A 23,174-nucleotide genomic window follows, 5' to 3' on the forward strand; every position below is an offset into this window, starting at 1 on the left:
TGACTTTTACACACCATGCTACGGAAGCCCAGAGAGGCCATGTGATATTATTATTTTTGCTTTTGTTTTCTCGTGATCTCGACATAATCAGAACCGCGGTGAAGTGAGTTTGATATTCGGACATTAGACGGACATTCGGAAGCGCTAGTTTAGGGACCGTCGACAAATTTCTGTACGACTGAAATGTGGGACTTGTTACTTCACTGACTACGTTCCCCAGTTATTCTAATTTCTTCTTAAATATACATATGGCATGCGGCATTGCAAACAGCATTTGTTTATTTATAAATAAAAATTGAATTAATTGATAGTATTAATTATGTATCATGTGAATTAATTTGCTATTATAAATTAATTTTTTAATAAAAAAACTATTTCTTTAGTAGCTTCTAGGTCATGTGACCCTGTGACCCAAATCTAGTACCAAAATGATCTACTTGGACACCTCCACAGGGTACACCTCTTTGTATCCCAAAAAATCTCTTCACTGATTTTTATTCATTTGTTTATTTTCTTCATTTGTTTAACTCCTTTCTTATATAAATAAACAAGTCATTTTTGTCACAATTACACACCGTTTTTTATTGTTATTACACAATAGTAATAAACACATAAGCAGCATTTCCATTTTTTTCCATTATAATGTCCTTTTAATAGCCTTTTTAAGTAGTGTTGAGTTTTTAATGAGACAGATTTATGACTTTAGCTGAAATGAACATGAACAACTTTAGTTTAGTTTAATCAACTACTATATTGTTAATAAACTGTGCATGTTGTATGTCTGTTTTATTATTAGATTAGATATCTGTCTTCTAAACACATTCTGCTGCATTAAATAACACTGGATAACATTTTCCAAACCAAAGACAAATGAATGCTTGACATATGAACTCAGGGTTAGTCCTATGGAAGGTCCTTACAAGGATAGTAAAGTGTGTGTGTGTGTCTTCCTCCAGGTGGATTCATACACATCTGGAGAGGAGTGTGAAGCTGTGATAGTTTATTGACATTTTTATCAAATGTTCTTGGACACACTGGAGCACAGCTAAAACTCAGAGTTTCTTAAAAAATGAACTGAAGTGTCTTGAGCCCAAAGGGAAAGGAAACTTCACTTGAATTCCCTGACTTCCGAACACAAAGTGGACTGACGGTGAACTGATTTGGCAACAAATTTCTGCTGAATTACTGAATTATAAATCAGTGGCATCAGGCACCTGAGACACTACTGGTCTGTGAAAAATATATATCTGTGTACTCCATTTACACCAGACATAAATACAGGAACCATATTCAGCAGTGGCTACAGAGTGTGAACTTCTCTCACAATGAACCTGAGATTATCTTTTTTTCCTTCAAAAATACAAAGTCGATTTGTAAGTTGGACAAAATGAAATGAATCTTTAACAGCACTGTCACACTGGATAACAGACACAACAACTGCAGTAGAACATTTAAAAAAGTCCAACATTTATTAAAAAACCCAATAGACAGATATGTAGAAGATAAAGGAGTTTTACTATCCACTATCCCCTGGTGTACAGACACACTGGTCAGCCTCAGGGACAGGAGTCAGGACGATGATGGTGGAAGGAAAATAGTATAATTAGTATCAGAAGGTTTATGAGGTTTTATTTCATTCAGGTGTACGAGTTAAATTAGACAGAATATGTTTATAATAGGTCTTAGTGACATGTGTTATGAATAAGTGTGACACTTTAATGGGTTTGACCAGAACTGAGGAGACAAGAGGCAGCTATCAGACATTTACATTTACGTTTCTGGCATTTGGCAGACGTCCTTATCCACAGTGACTTACATTTTATCTCATTTTATACAGCTGAGTAATTGAGGGTTGAGGGCCTTGCTCAGGGGCCCAGCAGTGGCAGCTTGGTGGAGCTGGAATTCAAACTCACAACCTTCTGATCAGTAGACCAACACCTTTTTCTTCCCTTTTCAGTGATTTCATCTCAGTACACACACACACACACACACACACACAGTGCTGGAGTGTTGAGGTGTGAGGAAAGACCTGGTCCCTGTGATGTGTCTTGGTGAACTGCAGAACCCCCCTCTCCTGCACTGAGCATGTTTCTTTCACACACGGTCTCCTTGCTCAGTGTTCACAGTTCATCTCTGTAGTAGTCCAGTTTAGCACAGGACATCTCCTTACACAGCTGCATGACCTCTCAGAACATCTGTTCAGCTAAAATAAAAATAAAAGACAGACATTGATCTGATGTTTACTGATTTATGAAGAACACTATAACACCACACATTACTCTAAATATAACAGAAAATAATCACTGAAGAAATCCATTAGTTAACTTTAGAAGCTCTAAATGATCTGAATGTGCTGTATGTGTGTTTCCAATCATGTAGCACGGTGCTGTAGAATTCTCAAATCTGATTGGACGAAAGGCGTCATTTTTGCATAATAATAAACTGATATTAAAAATGTGCTGTTTAACCAAGAGAAATGTCATGTTTTTATTGTTTATTTAACATTTATATAAGGAGTCTCAGGCGTCTCAGTTCATCAGCTCAGATAATGGAGATAATTATCATCAATAGTACTGTTATCATCATAGTGCCTTTATCATCTTAAAGTGGAGAACAGTCTGGAGTGTGTGATTCTGCTTATACCACAGCAAACTGAGAACAATCACACATTTATTAATGAAGCACACATCACATGTTTTAACAGTCTAAAGTTAAAGATTAATGCTGCTTGTGTGTGTGTGGTCAGTTTAGCTCACCATCCTGCTGCTTGACCAGTCCTTGGTGGATGTAGTGAATGTAGGTGAAGAAGTTGCAGACGGAGGTGATCTAGGAGTAGAAAGGAGAGGAGGAAGAGGTAACTTGGTTGTAGTCACTAAAGTCTACATGAACACCGTACACCATTCTGTACACTGTCACTTCCTACAGTTTCTCCCTCATCATCAGTCTAATCAGAATTCCAGTTCAGTTCTACTGGACACAGACACGGCCATACACACTACAACATGCAGTGAAGTGCTTTATCCACTGTCCATGTCGTAAGAATATTAAAAATAGAATTACAATAAAAACACTGAATTTAACTTTACAGGCAGGAAAGAGAAAAATCAGACTATTCTGTCTTCTTTAATCATCTTCCTTTTCAATTTGAACCAGATCTCTGCTTGTCCAGAGCGTTACACTGATGTGCTGATTCATATATTGTTTTTCTTTCCATCCTTTTTATTGTGTTTTCTGAGCTTTTCTTTGGCTTCTGTAATCTGATCATTTACTTTACAGGATCAATCAGAAAAGAAAATACAGATTCATTTTATCCAAATCACAACTTCATTGAAGGAAGAAAACATTTCAGATACTTTAGAATGAAATTCCAGGACCTTTCAAGAGATATAATTTAATCATTTTCTTTATTTCTTCTTTTTAAATTCCAAAAACAAATGATTAATAATAATAATAATTATAATAATAATAATAATAATAATAGAGAGAGAGAGAGAGAATGTACACTTCCATGACTTCCTGCCACTAGGGAGGGCAAAACAGAAAGAAAGGAATAAAGAAACAGAAGAGATGGAAAACGCTGACAAACAGAAGCAGCAGAGCTGAACATTTGATCAAACAGAAGTTTAGGGTGAAGGAGGTACAGACATGGTGGAGTGTGTGAGAGGGAAAGCTGTATATAAAACACTATATCCAATCTGGACCCATCTTTTATAAAAACACACTATCCTTCTGCTTCGTTACAGAATCATCAATCACTGTGAATGTGGAAGAAATATCAAATGAAATAAAAAACAGACTTTAGTGAGGGTTTTATTTTGTTCCTGTAATTAACACACCCACATGCTCTGATGGATTAAAGCCCCCTGAACTGACATTTACACACACGTCATTCCCCTTTGTTCCTCACAGAGATTCAGAAAATTCACTTCTCCCGTCAGTGGTTATAATGTTATGGCTGGTGTGTGTGTGTGTGTGTGTGTGTGTGTGTGTGTGTGTGTGTGTGTGTTTAACCTCAGGTTAAAAGGCAGTTCAATAAATGACTCCGTGTCTCTGTGAGACAGTGTTTGTAGTTATACACACTTAGAGTTAGATCATTTGTCAGGGTGATACACACACAGTCATTTATTAGTAATTAAACTAATGTTTTGTCTTTGGCTTTAATACATAAGAATGAAAATCATGTGTTTAATACTGACAGTATGATAAAGGTGCACACACACACACACACACCTCATTCATGCAGAATGTGAGACACGGGTAAATGTCCTCTCTGTAGATTCATTCCAAGAAACAGCAACTCCTCTCCAGTGTGGGTTCCTCCTTCCACACCTTAAACTCACTGAACAGAATGGAATCCACCTGCACATGCAAACACACACACACAATTAATATTTTTATATAAAACTATTCCACTCCTACTATTTTTTCTAGTGGAAAGTCTTCGCAGAAGAGTGGAGCTTAACACAGAGGGAATAAATGTGGACTGGGACATGTGAAGATGATGGTCATGTGACCACAAACCTGCAGTCACACAGGGTATGATGAGTGTAGAGTGGATAGAAATTGTACAGGATTCTTGCCTCCTTGCAGTCACGTACGATGGGCAGGGGAACGCTGAGCTCCTGCTGGCTGCCCAGCATAGCGCTACTGGTGCTCTTATTGCACACGTGACCTTTCTTAAATGGAACCTTGGAGCCTGACGGCAGCTCCTTACACGGTGATGTAGGAGACGTGGACAGAACGAGAGTCTTCAGTGCAGACACCTCGGCCTGGAGGACATCCATCTGTAGAGAAATGCAGAGGAGGAGAGGTAAATAAATAATAAATAAATAATTTATAATAAATAGTAAATAAATTATATATTGTAGTGAATCTGAAGGTTAGACAACAGAATAGACTACAGAAATATTAAACATAAGTATGCATTATCTGGTCATTAATTAATTAACTGATTGATAAACAGATTTAAATTAGATTTAATCAGACAACTTTTTTGATGAGATGAATAAAGTTTCTCAGCTTAGCCACTGTGTCTCACCTTCCCCAGTGCTTCCTTCAGCTGCTTCTCTGTGTTGGCCTCTCTCTCACACACTCACACACACACACACACACACACACACACACACACACACAGAGGTAGTAAACACAGGAGAGGTAGGAAACAAGTGATGAGAAACAGACATAGAAATGGAGTAGGAAGGGACATGAAGCTAAAAACCATGACAAAGGAATACATGAATAGAGAAAGACAAAAGCTTCACAAGCAGATCATCAGCACATTATGATCATAAAGAGAAATACTGATTAAGTGAAACTTTTATCATTTATTTACATCCTTGCATGCTGGACATGAATTATACAAAGCTGGAGATGTGCTGTGTAGCTGCTGAGAAGCTATGTATCTTGGCAGAAATAGCCACTAAAACATAGTAAAAAACACACACCTTTTATTTTATTGGACCAGGAAGGAGAATAAACCAAACGAATGAAAAACCTCAAACAGGCTAGCAGTGAGTTCCTCCAGCTCCTGCCCCAGCTGGTCCCTGACTTTAGAAAGTCTCTCACACTCCTCGTCTTTTAACTGAAACTCCTTCGGACACCAAACAATGAAATGAAGACAAAAAAGAAAATGGAAAATAATAATGAATGAATGAACAAAAAAAGCAGGAGGGAAAAATGGATTTTACTTTTCTTTTTGGTGACCAGGAAACAAAAATAAAGAGTCATGGCTGTGTCACAAACGAGTGTCATCTGAACAAACACTCCTGGACCAGATGTTCACTAGAAAAGACACTTTCTCCAGTCTGGAGGCAGAGCAGATGAATGTATACAAACTGCATGAAATGACATGAGATCAGGTTGATTAGTGAGATGTGAATGTTAATGATGTATTGACATGCTGTAAGATCATTTTAGTTCTACATTCACTCCAGTGACTCAGTGCTTTCCCACAGCATACAGTCTCCACTCATCCAGCTAGACATTCACCTGCTCCACAAAACACTCATGGAGCCAGCTAGAATTCCAGACAGACACACAGATGGACACACTGGTGGAACGATGAGTTCCTGGACATTAAGATATAAGAAACATCTTTGTATAGCAGACAGAAAGAAAGCTATAGAAGAAAAATGATTTATATATTTGACCTTGCTGTGACCTTGTCCATGATCTAATCAGTTCATTTACTAGTTACTATAAAAAAATGAAGATAAAATTGAGGGGAAGTGGTAGCTCAGTGGTTAAGATGTTGGGCTACTGATTGGAGGATGACTTCAGATCCCAGGAACACCAAACTGCCTGAGTGTAAGTATTGTTGAGGATGTGTGAGATACATGGCATAATGGAGTCCATGATGAACTACTTTACTAGACATGACAAGTCACATACAGGACTGATATGATTATGCAGGATTACTGTCTACTTGCATTTACAGTATGGTGTTAGCAAAGCAAGGCTGTAATTTGTTCCGTCGGCTTCTGGCAGAACCGTGGAACAATACGCTTCACCCCAAGTGTGTGAGGGAGCAGAACCTCAGGTCCTTCCTCATGCTGCTGTGAGACTGACCATCCAGCACTGCTCTCAGCAGACAGCACTACAATCTGGACAATCAATCTTTGGGAATCTCCCCATCTCATATGGGAATAGTGCAGTGACACTTAAAATCCTATAAGTATTGTCTAGTTATATTTTTATACTTCTATATCATGATCTTTTTATCTTTAGCTGCTTTCCCTATGCTGCTGTAACAATGCAAATGTCCGCTGTGGGACGAATAAAGGATTATGGACCAACGTTCTGATTTTACTCAACAAGCTCTTCTTCAGAGTCTTTACCACACACATTTCCTATTTCCTCATTAATGTAAACAGACGCTTGACACTAGTGCTTACACAGACAAACAGGGAAAACAGTTTTTATCTACAAAACACTAAACAGCCATGAATTGTACGTTGATGTTAAGAGTTTACTCACCAACAATAATGCATCTAATTAAAGTGAAATGTCAAATTAACCTGAGCTCAGGGCCGAACTGCTGCTGTTTTCTAGCATATTAATGCTTACTGATGTTTTAGGTCACAAAATATCCTTGTATATAATTACTAAGCTAAAATAAGGCTTGGACTGTAGTGTAAGTGTTTTAGACTGTAGTGTGAGCTTATGGATATAAACCAGAGTGAGGATGTTTACTGTTACAGGGATAATGAAGTGGATTTCACTAATCCCTCACCCGCTGGGCTTTGGTCAGCTCCTCCCTCAGCCTCTCATATCCCTTTTCTCTGACTTCCATCACAGAAGGGCTTCTGAGTCGTGATAGGCTGTCAGTGCTCAAGCCCAAGGGGTCCTCGCCATCATCAGCCAATGCGGCGCTTCCGTCACCTAGTCCCACCTCCTGTGAGGCTGAGCCGTCCAGTCCAGGCATGCTGTGGAAACAAACACCACAGAGTTCACACACATTAATAATCAGCAGGACTGACCACTGCAGCTGATTCAGTAGCTACAACTTACATTTCGGGGATATAAAAGTGCTTTGAAGTAATACGTCAATGCAGAAATGTTAAAGCTTTTTAGGGTCCACCTTAAAAACAAACATACACACACTGTCCACTTTATTAGGAACATGTTGAAGGAGCCATTTTTGTCATTTTGCCATTTTGAAAAAAACTGTATATTCTACTGTATATTATTATAACATAATAATACAATAATTTACAATTAAATGCTTAAACATATGCATTGCTGTGGGATTTTCACCTTATAGTGCAGCATATAAGGTTATAGTTTTTTTACAGCTTATAGTTTTTTTTTTTTTAACCTGGCCAGGTGCAGCAGTGAGTTTGGGGGGGTGGGGGGTGGGGTTCAGGGGGCGGGGTTTAAAGCTGGTGGTCACAGAATTCTAAATTCTGTAACCAGGTGAACACAGAATTCTAAATTCTGTGATGTAACTTCTACACACGCAGTACAGAAATCTCATCAGACCATCGATAGCTAGTGACAGAGCAACACAGTGAACAGCGATCAGCAGCCATTTTACACCTTTAGCAGCGATTAGCAGTGTATTTGCAGTCACTAGCAGCGTTTAAGAAGTGTTTAACACAGCTTTAGCAGCATTTGAACATCGTTAATCCAACAATGGCTGCATTATTTGTCCGGAATCTTCACCCTGGAGTGGCAGAGTGGACGATTTCTGAAAGGTTCAGCCCTGCAGGACATGTTGAATCTGTCCATATTTGCAGGGACAGGAAGACCGGCGCCTCGCTCGGCTATGCCTACGTCAACTTCCGGCATCGACACCAAGGTAATACAAACCAGACAGAAAAACACTGATCTCTCCATGGTGTACAGTTGACTTAAGACTACATGTGTAGTTTACATAGTCTGTAAATGCTTTATTACATGAACTTAGTCAGGTTTGGTGTATTTAAACAGTACAAAAAGATGTGAAAAGATATTTCTATTACAGCTATTTGTGTGTCTCAGAATAAGTACTTCAGTTAAGGCTTCAATACATTTTTCTTACTAATGTTTACTAAGGGTGCCAATAATTCTGAAATTGACTGTGTATGTACCTATTATAAATATACACCTATTATACTGAATTTCCAAATTAAAATTAACACTTCTAACTTCTTCAAACTTCTTTTGGTTCCCTCAGCTGAGCGAGCGCTGGAAATGTTCAACTTTGAACCTCTTCTGGACAGACCCATGCACGTCATGTGGTCTGACAGGGAGCCAGCGGCTAAGAGGACCATACAGTCAGCGGCGGCAGCCATCGAGCGGCGCAATGGGATGATGCTGAACGACCGCGAAGTGTAAGTCACGTGTAAATTAGTATGATTTGACATTGTGCTTAAACTAATTGCATTTGAAATTAATCAAACTCCTGTAATTGTTGAAACAGAGGTTGTGTTTGGTCTTATGAGAGTATTTCAGTCAACATCAGGCTGTAATTTTGCTGGAAAAAGACATAACATCTAAGAGCAGGTTTAGATAAAGAGCAGCATCTCTGTTCTGTTACAGCACCATCAAGGCTGAGGATCGCCCCAGCTCCCAACACCATGCCAGCAACCTCTTCATCAAGAACCTCAACAGCACTATTGATGATGAGTGTCTGCGCATGGTGTTCGGACAATTCGGGAGGGTCACCAGTGCCAAGGTAACTTACAACTAATAATCTCTCCATTTTATTCCTAATAATCTGTATCTACTGCCCCTTACTGACTCTAGAGAGTGGAAAGCTTCCTCTGTGCTCATTGTTCCTCATGATCCTGCCTCCTTCAGGTGATAACTGAGAACGGGCGATCCAAAGGCTTCGGCTTCGTGAGTTTCACATCATCCCAGGAAGCCGCGATGGCCAAGAACGCCATGAACGGCAGGATCTGGGGCGGGAAGCAGATCCTTGTGGGAGAGGCTCTCAGAAAACAGGAACGCCAGGCTCGCCTTGAACATCAGAAGGCTCAGGAACTGTTTGGGCTTGAGCTCACCAAGCCCACCACAGCACTGAGGAAACCTGTGCTGCCTCCCAACCTGAAGAGCACCATAGCTGTTGAGACGGCTCCCACCGAGGACCCTGTCCAAGCCGTCCCAGCCATAAATACAGCTCCCACTGAGGACCCTGTCCAAGCCGTCCCAGCCACAAATACAGCTCCCACTGAGGACCCTGTCCAAGCCGTCCCAGCCACAAATACAGCTCCCACTGAGGACCCTGTGCCAGCCGTCCCAGCCTTGAATACGGCACCCACTGAGGACCCTGTGCCAGCCGTCGCAGCCACAAATACAGCTCCCACTGAGGACCCTGTACAAGCTGTCCCAGCCACAAATACGGCTCCCACTGAGGACCCTGTGCCAGCCGTCCCAGCCACAAATACAACTCCCACTGAGGACCCTGTGCAAGCCGTCCCAGCCACAAATACGGCTCCCACTGAGGACCCTGTGCAAGCCGTCCCAGCCACAAATACGGCTCCCACTGAGGACCCTGTGCAAGCCGTCCCAGCCACAAATACGGCTCCCACTGAGGACCCTGTACAAGCCGTCCCAGCCATAAATGTGACTCCCACTGAGGACCCTGTGCAAGCCGTCCCAGCCACAAATGTGACTCCCACTGAGGACCCTGTGCAAGCCGTCCCAGCCACAAATACGGCTCCCACTGAGGACCCTGTGCAAGCCGTCCCAGCCACAAATACAGCTCCCACTGAGGACCCTGTCCAAGCTGTCCCAGCCACAAATACAGCTCCCACTGAGGACCCTGTGCAAGCCGTCCAGGCGATAAATATGGCTCCCACTGAGGACCCTGTGCAAGCCGTCCAGGCGATAAATATGGCTCCCACTGAGGACCCCATCCAAGCCGTCCCAGCCTTGAATACGGCACCCACTGAGGACCCTGTGCCAGCCGTCCCAGCCACAAATACGGCTCCCACTGAGGACCCTGTGCCAGCCGTCCCAGCCATAAATACGGCTCCCACTGAGGACCCTGTGCAAGCTGTCCCAGCCACAAATACGGCTCCCACTGAGGACCCTGTGCAAGCTGTCCCAGCCACAAATGTGACTCCCACTGAGGACCCTGTGCAAGCCGTCCCAGCCACAAATACAGCTCCCACTGAGGACCCTGTGCAAGCTGTCCCAGCCACAAATGTGACTCCCACTGAGGACCCTGTGCAAGCCGTCCCAGCCACAAATACAGCTCCCACTGAGGACCCTGTGCAAGCCGTCCCAGCCACAAATACGGCTCCCACTGAGGACCCTGTGCAAACCGTCTCAGCCTTAAATACGGCTCCCATTAAGGGCCTTGGCCAAGCCATACCAGCCAGAAGAATGGCTCCAAACCTCACTTTGGTCACTTTGATCAACAAAAACTGCAAAAAGGGTAAAATTACTTTAAAAAAATAAGAAACACCAACCCTATCATATATCCTATAATTATTATACATTGTTTGTTGATTGTATATTATATTTTGTATTGTATAATTATATAAGATTGTTCATTTAATTAAAATTTGAAAAAGAAACATGTGTATGTTTATTTATTTACAAACAAACTGTGTTCAAATCTAATAATATAATAATCTATTAGATTTAAATCATCTAATAAATGTTAGATCATTAAAATGAAATAAACATTCAAAAACATTAACTTTAAGGAATAGTAGTATTTTAGTAATAGCAATATTTTCCTGAAGACAACAAGTGAAAACTTCCTTCTGTTTATAGGATTAAGTGGTAAATGTCCGAGTTAGATAAAGAATGAAGGTCCAGCTGTTGCAGGGATTTTAGCATTAACTTCTCTTTATCCATTACAATCTCACTGACAGTTTTTCACTCATTTACTGCTGTGACTGCTGAGGCTTCAGGGAATATTCTTCAATAATGTCTCGACAACCCTTAAAATACGATCCAATAGACCATGAACATGTTATTTATCTCAGAAATCTGAAGTCATGTCAAATCTCTAAATCTTAGCATGTCTCCGATCCAGCCCAGTTTGTTGGATAAAAAAATAAATAACTCATTATTGTTTATCTGGTGGACAACTTTCATAAAGAACACAACTTCCTAAGACAGCGTAAGAAACTCAACTTAATTTAACTTCATTTAATGAAGGTAATCAGAAAATACAGCTTCTATTCTGTAATCATCATCATCATTATAATGTAAAGGTACAGTCCATTCTTCCCACAAGTTATTGGGTAAGGTAAGCTTTTATTCTGAAAGGAGGAATATTTTGTCTTAGCTGCTTTACATTTTTAACTGATATTTTATCACTGTTTTAGTTTAGTCAGCTTTTAAGGTTGTGATTAATGATCATGTTTTAGCAGTAACACACATTATGAGATAAAACAAAGTACAATGGGGTTTTTAACATAGAAACATGAATCAGGTAACATGAACTCTTACCATAACCATATTCAAGTTGTTGAAATGAATGATTTAACATCCACTTTGAACCTTTTTAGCTTTTCAACATCTTTAACTAGAACATTACTCTGAATTTCTACATGTTTTATACTAGAATTGTGTCTTGTTAACCAAAATAGGCTTTAAACCAGGAAATAACAGGATTTATATCAAAAACCAATTCTTTTTCAATCTCAACATCACTTGCTTGTGACAATCCAAGGCTTAGTAATAGCACAGACCAAGCTAGCGGATAGCATTAGCCTCTAGCGCTAACGCGATTAGCGCATAAACTATGTCATTAATTCATTTGCAATGATACAAAAAGACACCGAAGCATGTAAACATTAGACATCATTCTCACAAACTCCCGGCTGTTTTTATGAAAAGTATCTAGACAACAACATTAAGTGTGGTGTCATTTCATCTTAGCATATTAGCCACAGCTACGAGCTAAAAGTGAACATGCGATACACTCACCGGGCTTTCCACAAGAAAAGTAGCCCAATATTTCATACGGATTACAAGAAGTCGTGGTTAATTCATTTTAATTAAAAACCAATTCTTTTTCAATGTCAACATCACTTATTTGTCCCAATCCAAGCCTTAGTAATGGCACAGACCGAGCTAGCGATTAGCATTAGCCGCTAGCGCTAATGATACAAAAAGGCACCGAAGCCTTAAATAATGATGATAGGCGGGTTGCTTTACGCAATCCCTCTGCTGATTGGACAATTCAACTGTCACTCAACTCGGCTAAAACAACCCGGAAGGCGAGACGGAGCTTGTCCACAAATAACAACGCCACTGACCAAGTCCTGACCAGTTCGAAACACTGAATACGCGCTTGACGCCAGCATTAATGACCGGATTACAATAGTTCCGTCAAAATGAGTCAATAAATTCAGAAATAAATCCTTGGTGAATTTTCCATTACGCTTAGATCTTCTTTTGCTTTTAAAGGTATTATTCGCAATGGGGTGGAGCACAAATTATCCCTATATGCTGATGACTTGTTATATGTGACTGATCCTGCAGCCTCTATTCCTGTTATTTTAACTATTTTGGATGATTTCAGTTCTTTCTCAGGATATAAACTAAATTTGCATAAGAGTCAATATTACCCAGTCAATAATAGTGCTTTGTGACTTCAGCATCTAAACTTGCCCTTCAAACTTAATTGTTCAGGCTTTAAATATCTTGGAATTACAGAGACTCTTTCTCTGTCTGATCTTTATATATATGTGATATAATCTCAACCGTGAAGCCAGATGAAAAAGAGAATTTTGGACATGATGGAGACATCGGAGAGGCATGCTTCTGAAAATGTCAGGAAATTATCTACTAGTCTTGAGAGTCTGAGCAGCTCAATTCCAGATGGATTTTCACTGCTGAGACAAGTTATAATGCATCCTCTACCACAACCATTCAACATGCCACCATACCAAACCAGGGGCCCTTATGGACACATCTATGCATCTGCACCACCACTCAGCACTACACCCACCACATTTCCACCCAACACTACACCCGCCACGTTTCCACCCGACACTACACCCGCCACGTTTCCACCCGACACCACACCCGCCACGTTTCCACCTGACACCACACCCGCCACGTTTCCACCTGACACTACACCCGCCACGTTTCCACCTGACACTACACCCGCCACATTTCCACCCAACACCACACCCGCCACGTTTCCACCTGACACTACACCCGCCACGTTTCCACCTGACACTACACCCGCCACGTTTCCACCTGACACTACACCCGCCACATTTCCACCCAACACCACACCCGCCACGTTTCCACCCGACACTACACCTGCCACATTTCCACCCGACTCTACACCCGCCACGTTTCCACCCGACACTACACCCGCCACATTTCCACCCAACACCACACCCACCACGTTTCCACCCGACACTACACCCGCCTCATTTCCACCCGACACTACACCCGCCACATTTCCACCCGACACTACACCCGCCACGTTTCCACCCGACACTACACCCGCCACGTTTCCACCCAACACCACACCCACCACGTTTCCACCCGACACTACACCCGCCACATTTCCACCCCACACCACACCCACCACGTTTCCACCCGACACTACACCCACCTCATTTCCACCCAACACTACACCCGCCACATTTACACCCAACACTACCATAAGTGTATCACCACACACACTTGGCTCTACCTCACCTGTGCAGAGATATGGGCAGTTTTCGTTCACACAAGCCCTTTTTCAGGATGACATTTGAAATTCATGCCAAAAACATTAGAAGGCTGTTGTTTGAGCTGCATTTTTATATTTTATTTATTTTTATTTTATTTTATTTTTTTATTATTATTCTTTAGAGTCACAACTATGTAAAACTTTGTGTTTAAAGACTGTTGCTGAAATCCACCTGTTCTTGAGGTGTTGAATGTGTTGTGTTAACTGTTAGGCAGCTCCGATATTCTTTATACATGACAGGTAATTGTATATACACAGGGTCCAAATGGACTGTAATAGCTTCACACACTTGCCTTACTATTTTTGACACCACCTGTCCTGACAATCCAAAGGCGTTTGCCGTCTTCCACAATCTCCCCTCGTCAGCTAAATAGTACAGTGTGCAGGCAACTTTCTGACAACGCTGACAGGTGATCTCATTACAGTTGTCTTTCCTTCAATGTGTGGGTGAAGCAGCTCACTCAAAGACAACATTTTGGCTCCGTCCGCCATTGCACAGACTTGTTTCATGTAAACAGATAGCGAGATAGCGGCGCACAATCTGACGTCAAACAAAGGAGACGACGGTACTAACAGTGTTTTACATTCGTTCTTCTCTAAAACATCTCTTTTTAATGGTTCACATTAACATGAACTGAAATTGCATTCTTCCCTTTGAACCTCTACAAAATAGCATGTAGAACTGAAAATAAATCCACTTGTACTGCATCTGCATTAGAACCCCTTTACAATCGCTATTTGTCTTGAACCAGCAGGTTCCTCTAACATTAAAACATGGCGTGCTTGAAAGTTAAAGTGTGAACATTGTCGTAAACGCCATTGATTCTTCTCATAACTATGATCCTATGTACCAAAGTTGGTTTAAAACATTGAATTGTCGGATACTCCGATTGGTTTTGTAAGGAAAATGTCTTTTTAAACAAGCATACTCCACTACTCTATCCCATCTAATTAGCTAGCCACAACACAACTAGCAAAATCACTCACCGGACATTAACCAAAGTTGACCAACAGTGCTTCATTCCATGGTCAAGTGGAATCTAAGTAGTAAACAACTTAGTAATTAAATTAAATGATGAAACTCAGGATTTAAAGCTAATTTTGCACTATTTTAATATAGAACTCAGGAGCTCATCTGCATGCACGTTTCTAGAAGAATCCTCGACAGGAAATTGGGATTCTTGCTTACTCTATGCTCCACTCTACTAGGAGGAGTAGAGCGCCCTCTATAGGAAATTATATACTACTACCTCTGACTTAGTATCCCTAATTTTATAGGGGTTCCACAGCACAGTACTGAACCTGAGACTACCTGTACGAGGTGCTGTGAGTTCGGCTCTACTGGAATTGTGTTGAGATTCACGTGAATGTGAACGCTACTCAGGTCTGCCCCTGTTCAGGAAGTGATGTAACCCACGTGTGTTTTAGTCCATGACCACATCATTATTTCCACAACACACGTGTAGCATGAGTGACAGGGGAACGTTATGGGACACAGTAGAGATGAGGAGCTTTACTGTACATCATAACACCATTTACATTTACGACATTTAGCAGACTCCCTTATCCAGAGCCACTTAAATTTTATCTCATTTTTTATACAACTGAGCAATTGGTTAAGGGCAGGGTCCAGCCTGGGATTCAAACTCACAACCTTCCCATCTGTAATCAACACCTCAGTCACACCACATTTTATGAGTAATCAATTCAACCTAAATGTTCTGCTCCTTAGTAGAAACATTCTCTAATAGTGAGACTGAAACAAGTCACATTACTCTCAAAAATATGGTCTTACCTCAGTCTCTCCAGTTTACAATGGGCATTCTCCAGTACAGCAGAGAGACTCTTCACTCCTGAGTCTGATAGTTTATTCCAGGACAGATCCAGGTCTCTCAGGTGTGAGGGGTTTGATCTCAGAGATGAAGTCAGAGCAGCAGGATCTCTTTTGTTGTGAATTAGAGTCTGTACAATGTTCATGTACATTATTTTAATCATATGTGTATATTAAAACATACAGAAGTAACCATGCACTGTGATATCCTCTCAGACGTGTAGGGCACTGATAAAATATGCTTGGTTATTATTTATAAATGATTTGGTTCATACACACTTTCTTTTAGATTTGTGTCTGTATATAATATTTGTGAAAAGTGACTTTGTTTAAAATATATTCCTGTTAACACTATACTTCCTGTCAGGAAATTGTAACCAGTTGAGGTGTGAAGGGCAGGAAAAGGATTTGTGGGAGTTTTTACACATGGTGAGAAAAAGGAGTTGTCAATGCAGAGACGACGGTGGAGTTGCGCTAAGCTACATAATTTTACTCAGTTCTGGACACTTGCAGAGACCAGACATTTTTGTGTATTGGCCCAAAGTTTTTAGCTGATAACTGAGCTCCACTAAAAACAGACATTTATTTTATTTCTTGAACTCATGTTAAACACTTAAACATAAAAAGTTAAACACTTGATAAGATCGCACATCTTAACTGTCTTTTCTTTTATTTACAGTAACTAGTATTTTCAGTTCAGTCGCTCAACATGTAATTGAAGTTCTCTATATCACTTCATCCATTGGTGCTTACAGAAAGATAGTTACTTACACACACCCTATTGATCATGTTCTCAACTTCAGCTCTGTGTATGAATGGATTTGAGTCAATGGGTTTAATCCTAGTCTCTATTTATGACAAAATGTGGAATAATATTAAATCATTTTAGGACCTTAGTGAAAGAACTTTTAAGGAAAACTGCATGGTTTTTAATACAGACTATTGAGCTGCTTCTCTAACACAGATCTGGCAACCTAGCTAGATGGAGACATACTGAAGAAACATTCACTGACAGAATAGACAATATTTCAGGTTTAAGTACAATTAAATAAATCAAACAAATGTAGATTTTTTTTTGCCTTTTAATTTTCCAAATTCTATTTGTGAGATTATTTCCCTTTACTGCTTCTTTTATTTGCACATATTGTCATGCTGCTATACATACACTATATTGCCGAAAGTATCCGCTCACCCATCCAAATAATCAGAATCAGGTGTTCCAATCACTTCCATGGCCACAGGTGTATAAAATCAAGCACCTATGCATGCAGACTGTTTTTACAAACATTTGTGAAAGAATGGGTCGCTCTCAGGAGCTCAGTTGCCAGGAGAACGGTACTTGTCTGACTGCATTGTGCCAAGTGTAAAGTTTGGTGGAGGGGGGATTATGGTGTGGGGTTGTTTTTCAGGAGCTGGGGTTGGCTCCTTAGTTCCAGTGAAAGGAACTCTGAAAGCTTCAGCATACCAAGACATTTTGGACAATTCCATTCTCCAACTTTGTGGGAACAGTTTGGAGCTGGCCCCTTCCTCTTCCAACATGACTGTGCACCAGTGCACAAAGCAAGGTCCATAAAGACATGGATGACAGAGTCTGGTGTGGAGGAACTTGACTGGCCTGCACAGAGTCCTGACCTCAACCCGATAGAACACCTTTGGGATGAATTAGAGCGGAGACTGAGAGCCAGGCCTTCTTGTCCAACATCAGTGTGTGACCTCACAAATGCGCTTCTGGAAGAATGGTCAAAAATTCCCATAAACACACTCCTAAACCTTGTGGACAGCCTTCTCAGAAGAGTTGAAGCTGTTATAGCTGCAAAGGGTGGACCGACGTCATATTGAACCCTATGGATTAGGAATGGGATGTCACTTAAGTTCATATGCGAGTCAAGGCAGGTGCGCGAATACTTTTGGCAATATAGTGTATATACACTAATATTTATTTATTTATATATATATATATATATGGATATATATATATATATATATATATATATATATATATATAGATATATATATATATATATATATATATATATATATATATATATTTATAGAGCTGGACGTTCTCTACCAGCTCGGTCTGTGCAGCGCCGCTTCAAGTAGAACACACCTATTACCTGCCTCTGGAAATAGCCAATTAGGCAGTGTGTCACTGACGTGGTTTTACCAACATCTGGTGAAAATGTCAGTAGCACCTTTAGAAATATATTTACTGAGACAAATAGTGAGGTGTTCAATACTTATTTTCCCCGCTGTAATAGCTTCTGTAATAGCAGCAGTTGGTGGCAGTTTGAAATGTGTGCAAAAACAGCAACAGCAGCAATTGAGTAAATGTACAAAAACAGCATGGAAACACTTATAAAATGGTTTATGAAGGTTTATGAAGTACTGTGAGGCCCTGGAAGACATGCTGTAACAGGGGTTTACTAAAGTACTAGATAAAAATGACTAAATAATTAGATTGTTATATTCAAGATTTAACAGTTTATTGTCATATGGACACAAACAGTGTGTTTCACCAAACAATGAAGATCTTACTCTGTGAATCCTCAAGCAGACTAACACACAAGTTAAGGACATAAAAAAGAAACACTGTAATATACAAGGTGTGAATTAGAAATGTATAATTACACAATCTGAAACACACAATGGAAACACAAATAACTGTAGTATGTGTAAAAAGACTGTGCTGGAGGTGATGATTGTCTTTTCTGATTATTCTTATTGTCCATTATTAAAATGAATAATAATATAAAGCACCCCGCCTATCATCATTATTTAAGGCTTCGGTGCCTTTTTGTATCATTAGCGCTAGCGGCTAATGCTAATCGCTAGCTTGGTCTGTGCCATTACTAAGCCTTGGATTGGGACAAATAAGTGATGTTGAGATTGAAAAAGAATTGGTTTTGAATTAAAATGAATTAAACACTACTTCCTGTAATCCGTATGAAATATTGGGCTACTTTTCTTGTGGAAAGCCCGGTGAGTGTATCGCATGTTCACTTTTAGCTCGTAGCTCTGGCTAATATGCAGATCTTAACATCCGGGCTATTACAGGAAGAGCAATGGATTGTCGATTTCTCGGCCCGTGTCTCAGTGCACTTTAAAGTGTACATCCTGCTCCCTGTACAGTTCACTTGGAGGGGAATCACTTGCCGATTGGAACACGGCTCTTGTAATGAACCTGCAGGAGAAACGGCTCTGAGGAAGATTGTACAGGGATTGGGGGCTGTGAAGACAATGGACCAGGGGGTAAGTTACATTAGTTTTATTAATTAACAGGGCAGTATGAGTTATTTTAATCTAATATTAGTCTAAAAAAAGCTAAATAAACTTAGCTTATTGACTACCATTGTGCCGAATACACAAAAAAAACAAAAATATTAACAGTACAGTAAAAAACTCCTACTGCCCTGTTAATTAATAAAACTAATTTAACTTACCCCTTGGTCCATTGCAGGGGGGTTTCTAGGATTAAAAACATCAGGGGCTGAGCCTGAAACATCAGGGGCTAATTAGGGAGAGGGGGTAAGCAAGAATAACACGTTTTGTAAGAACATTTTTATGTAATATTGTAACATTTTCTCTCTCACAGGTAGACCATGCAATATTATCTCTTTTACAGCTTGTGTGTGAAGCAGTGTAGTATGGATCCTTTATTATTATTATTATTATTATTATTATTATTATTATTATTATTATTATTATTATTTTATAATAATCTATATTATACTTGCACCTCTTATTTTATTCCTCATTTATGCTTCCACTACTGTATGTATTATTCTTTATTTATTTTTTTTACAGCCTCTCTTCTCTTCTTGTTCTCTCATCTCTCATTCTCTCACCTGTCTTGCTGCTTGTATCTTGTCTACTTCATGCTCTTGGTGACTTTTCTATCCTATTTCTTTGAGGGTGGAATCATCAGAGAGTATCTCCGAGACTGGACTTGAGTAAAACGGTCAATTACCATACTAGTATTTCTAGTGCTGAGAATTCCTTTATCAATAGACAGAACATCAAACATCAAATTAGCATCAAACCTCTAAAGTGTAAACTCCACTGTCCTCCTGTGAAGATACTGCAGTAAAGATGGTTTTACGTTGGACATCTACTACACATTCAAGATTCATGTAGCTCACTGAGTTTTATATGCAATTAAAAGAATCATTAATAGTCCAATAGTATGTAGATTATGTAGAAGATGAGATATAAAAAAGGAAATACCCAAATCCAGATGTAACATTAACATTCTCTTGTTTTTTATGATCATGTTTTCACATTTTGTTTCCAAATGTCTTTTTAAGAAAGCTGGCTTCAATCATACCACACACTTGGAATGGGTCTCCCTATGCATGGAAATTCATATTAGATTAGAGGATCCTCAAATAACTTTTCTGTCCATTTGAAGTGATTATATGGAGTTGTAAACATAAAGTTATTTTTAGCTATGAAGAATGGTTCAGCTTGCTTACAGTAATTTATGTTTCTCATATGCTAAGAGCTTCTTTTTTTGGGTGGACTCAATGGTTTGCTAATATTCCTGAGCATCAGCTGTCCGGTCTGAATCTATCAATCATCTCATCAACCATGGACTTTATTTATGACCAGATTACTCCTATAAAATGTATTTATCATAAAGAAAAACACTGTGGAGATGTATGAAGGTCAACTGAACTTCCCCATGTCCATTCACTAACAGTAAATGGGTGTGGTTAAAAACTGTATTGCAGACAGCCACTCGAGGACCTCAGAGATATTTTGGCTTCATTGTTGAATCTCTGTACAATGTCTTCTAATCTAAGTCACTGGATGTGTCAGGGTATCATTTGCTAATTCCCTACACTCTGTTTCCAGACTCCTGATAAAGAACACGAGAGAGTTAAAAGACAGATTTCTTCATTTGAGTGTTGGACAGTTGATGTGAGGATGTGTAATTAATGTGAGGACAAATCTGTATACACAAACAAAATCATTTCTCAACTACTGCTCAACATCTGGATTGAGTTCAGCCTCAGATATTACTGAGTAACTCTTTTTTCTGGAAATCTGTGCTGATTGGATGAACTGTGATGAACCATTAGCAAAAGCATTCTTCAAACCAGCAGGTAATGTGTGATGATTCTCACCTGATGGATGGTTTGTGTTTTCAGAGACTCCATAACCCTTTAGAGAGTGAGACAGAAGGTGAAACTGCTGAGCAGAGCTTGCAAGACACACACATGCCAAGAAGCATGAACTTGATCCTGATGGAGTAAAAGCTGCTAGTGTGGCTCATGAAGATGATCTCCACAATCTGGAGGCCTTCCTGGAGCGTTTTGAGCTGGACTGGTTACAGTGACACTGACTTGAGTCCTTGGATGAAGCTGTGAGGCTGGAGGAAGATTACTTGGTGATCACTGTTCCAATCTTCCTCACTCTCTCCCTCTTTCCTACTCCACCCCTGGTCCCAGCTCTCCAGAAACAAGGCACTGAAGAGCTCCCAGGGTCTGAGTTTCCACTGAACCCAGTTCCCTCCCCATTTTCTTTCCCCCTTCACCTCTTATCTCCCCCAAATCCCTCTCTCTACACAGGTGGAACTGCTCCCACCAGGTTTGGGTTCAAGCCTCTGGCAGGTTTGCAGGAGCAGTGGGAAAGCCAGACATTTCCAGTTGTAAAAAGAATTTTCTGATGTCTTTGCATCTATACTGTCACATCAACCTCATAGAACACCACACTGAGACTCCTCCAGGTGTTGTACTCAGCAGTCTTTATCAAATCTTTATAATTCTCACTTCAATTCGATGCATTTTGATACATGTAAGAGCTTGTATTGCACACAGAAGTGTTTAACTTTATTTCATTTTAATTGTGCAGTCTGAATTGAAGTGGTTGGATGTGAGCTGTGAAATTAGCACTGTGTGAATACTGATTTTTCTACACTCAAAAAAAAGGAATTTTGCTGCCTGTTAAATTTCCTTCACTGTAACATACATTCTGTAGGATATAATTTCATATTTAGTAAATGAACACCAATAAATCATGTAGGATTTTCTATAAGGTCAACTACTCTAGCTTTTAATAGATTCCCTCATGTCAAAATAAAAACACAATCAAACTCTATGGCATCAAGTTAGCGCCATAAGTATCTACACGTAAAAAACAATAAAAAACACAAATCACAGAATAGAAAACACAATTTAAAAACTCAGTATGTGGACACAAAGGGATCTATCAATTTTTGGAAGAACTTACTTAACTAAAATGGAGAGTCTAGATGCATTTATCCTGCATCTTCTTTACCTATCTCTACAAAAGCTAAAACAATTAACCATAGTTGAACAATTAACCAAGCAATGGCGCCATCGCCACCCGGCACACCAGATACAGTGGGCACAGTGGGTACATGCATTTAAAGGGGAAATACCAAAACAACAAAAGTGACAATTTGGGTCTAATGAAAGTGATCACAGCAATGTACACTGATGGTAAAAAGAAAACTGCCTTTCTCTCTAAACTATATAAGGGCAAAAGTGACAGTTTGACAGTTTGGGTGTAATGAAACAGATCATAGCAATGTCCAGTGATGTCAAAAGGGACAATGACTCTCCCTCTAAACTATATGACTATATCAGGTTATATATGTATGTATGTATGTATATATATATATATATATATATATATATATATATGTATATGATAATATTATTAATAATATGATAATATTTTAAACACCATACTATTTTTCCTTTTTTTTCCTTTCCTACGTGTATTGTATATACATTTTTTGGCTGACTCTGTATATATAAATTATGAACATAAAGCCATATTTAGAAAAAAATAAAAAATAAAGGGGAACGCGCTCCATCTAGTGGACATAGTCTAGTACTGCAGGAGTCAGGCCAAAACCATGTCTATTCAATGGACTGATGAATGTAAAAATTTGTTGTGAGCCGTTTGAGCATCACAAAATCATGAAACTAAGCAAACTTACTCACAACCAGTTGTTCTTTCTATGTAAAATATTTTGAAACATTAGGACTTTCCACTGTTAAGATATAAGAACATTAATATTCTTCTATTATGTCCTTATTTAAATCATCACCATAGCAACATCATTCACAATATCACAAATTCCTTCACAGTTTCATATCAGCCATGTCTTGACATTATTCTGACTGATTTTCATCCAAATCAGGTGAAAGTAAGGGACAAAACATTAGA

At 39.6% G+C, this 23,174-nt stretch overlaps 1 pseudogene; it reads right to left on the minus strand.

The window, feature by feature from the left end:
- Window positions 1–2,637: 2,637 nt before the first annotated feature.
- On the minus strand, window positions 2,638–8,030 carry LOC131370458 (rab-3A-interacting protein-like; annotated as a pseudogene).
- Window positions 8,031–23,174: the final 15,144 nt, after the last annotated feature.

The sequence above is a fragment of the Hemibagrus wyckioides genome, linkage group LG19 (genome assembly GCF_019097595.1).
Source record: "Hemibagrus wyckioides isolate EC202008001 linkage group LG19, SWU_Hwy_1.0, whole genome shotgun sequence".
Classification (NCBI taxonomy): Eukaryota; Metazoa; Chordata; class Actinopteri; order Siluriformes; family Bagridae; genus Hemibagrus; species Hemibagrus wyckioides.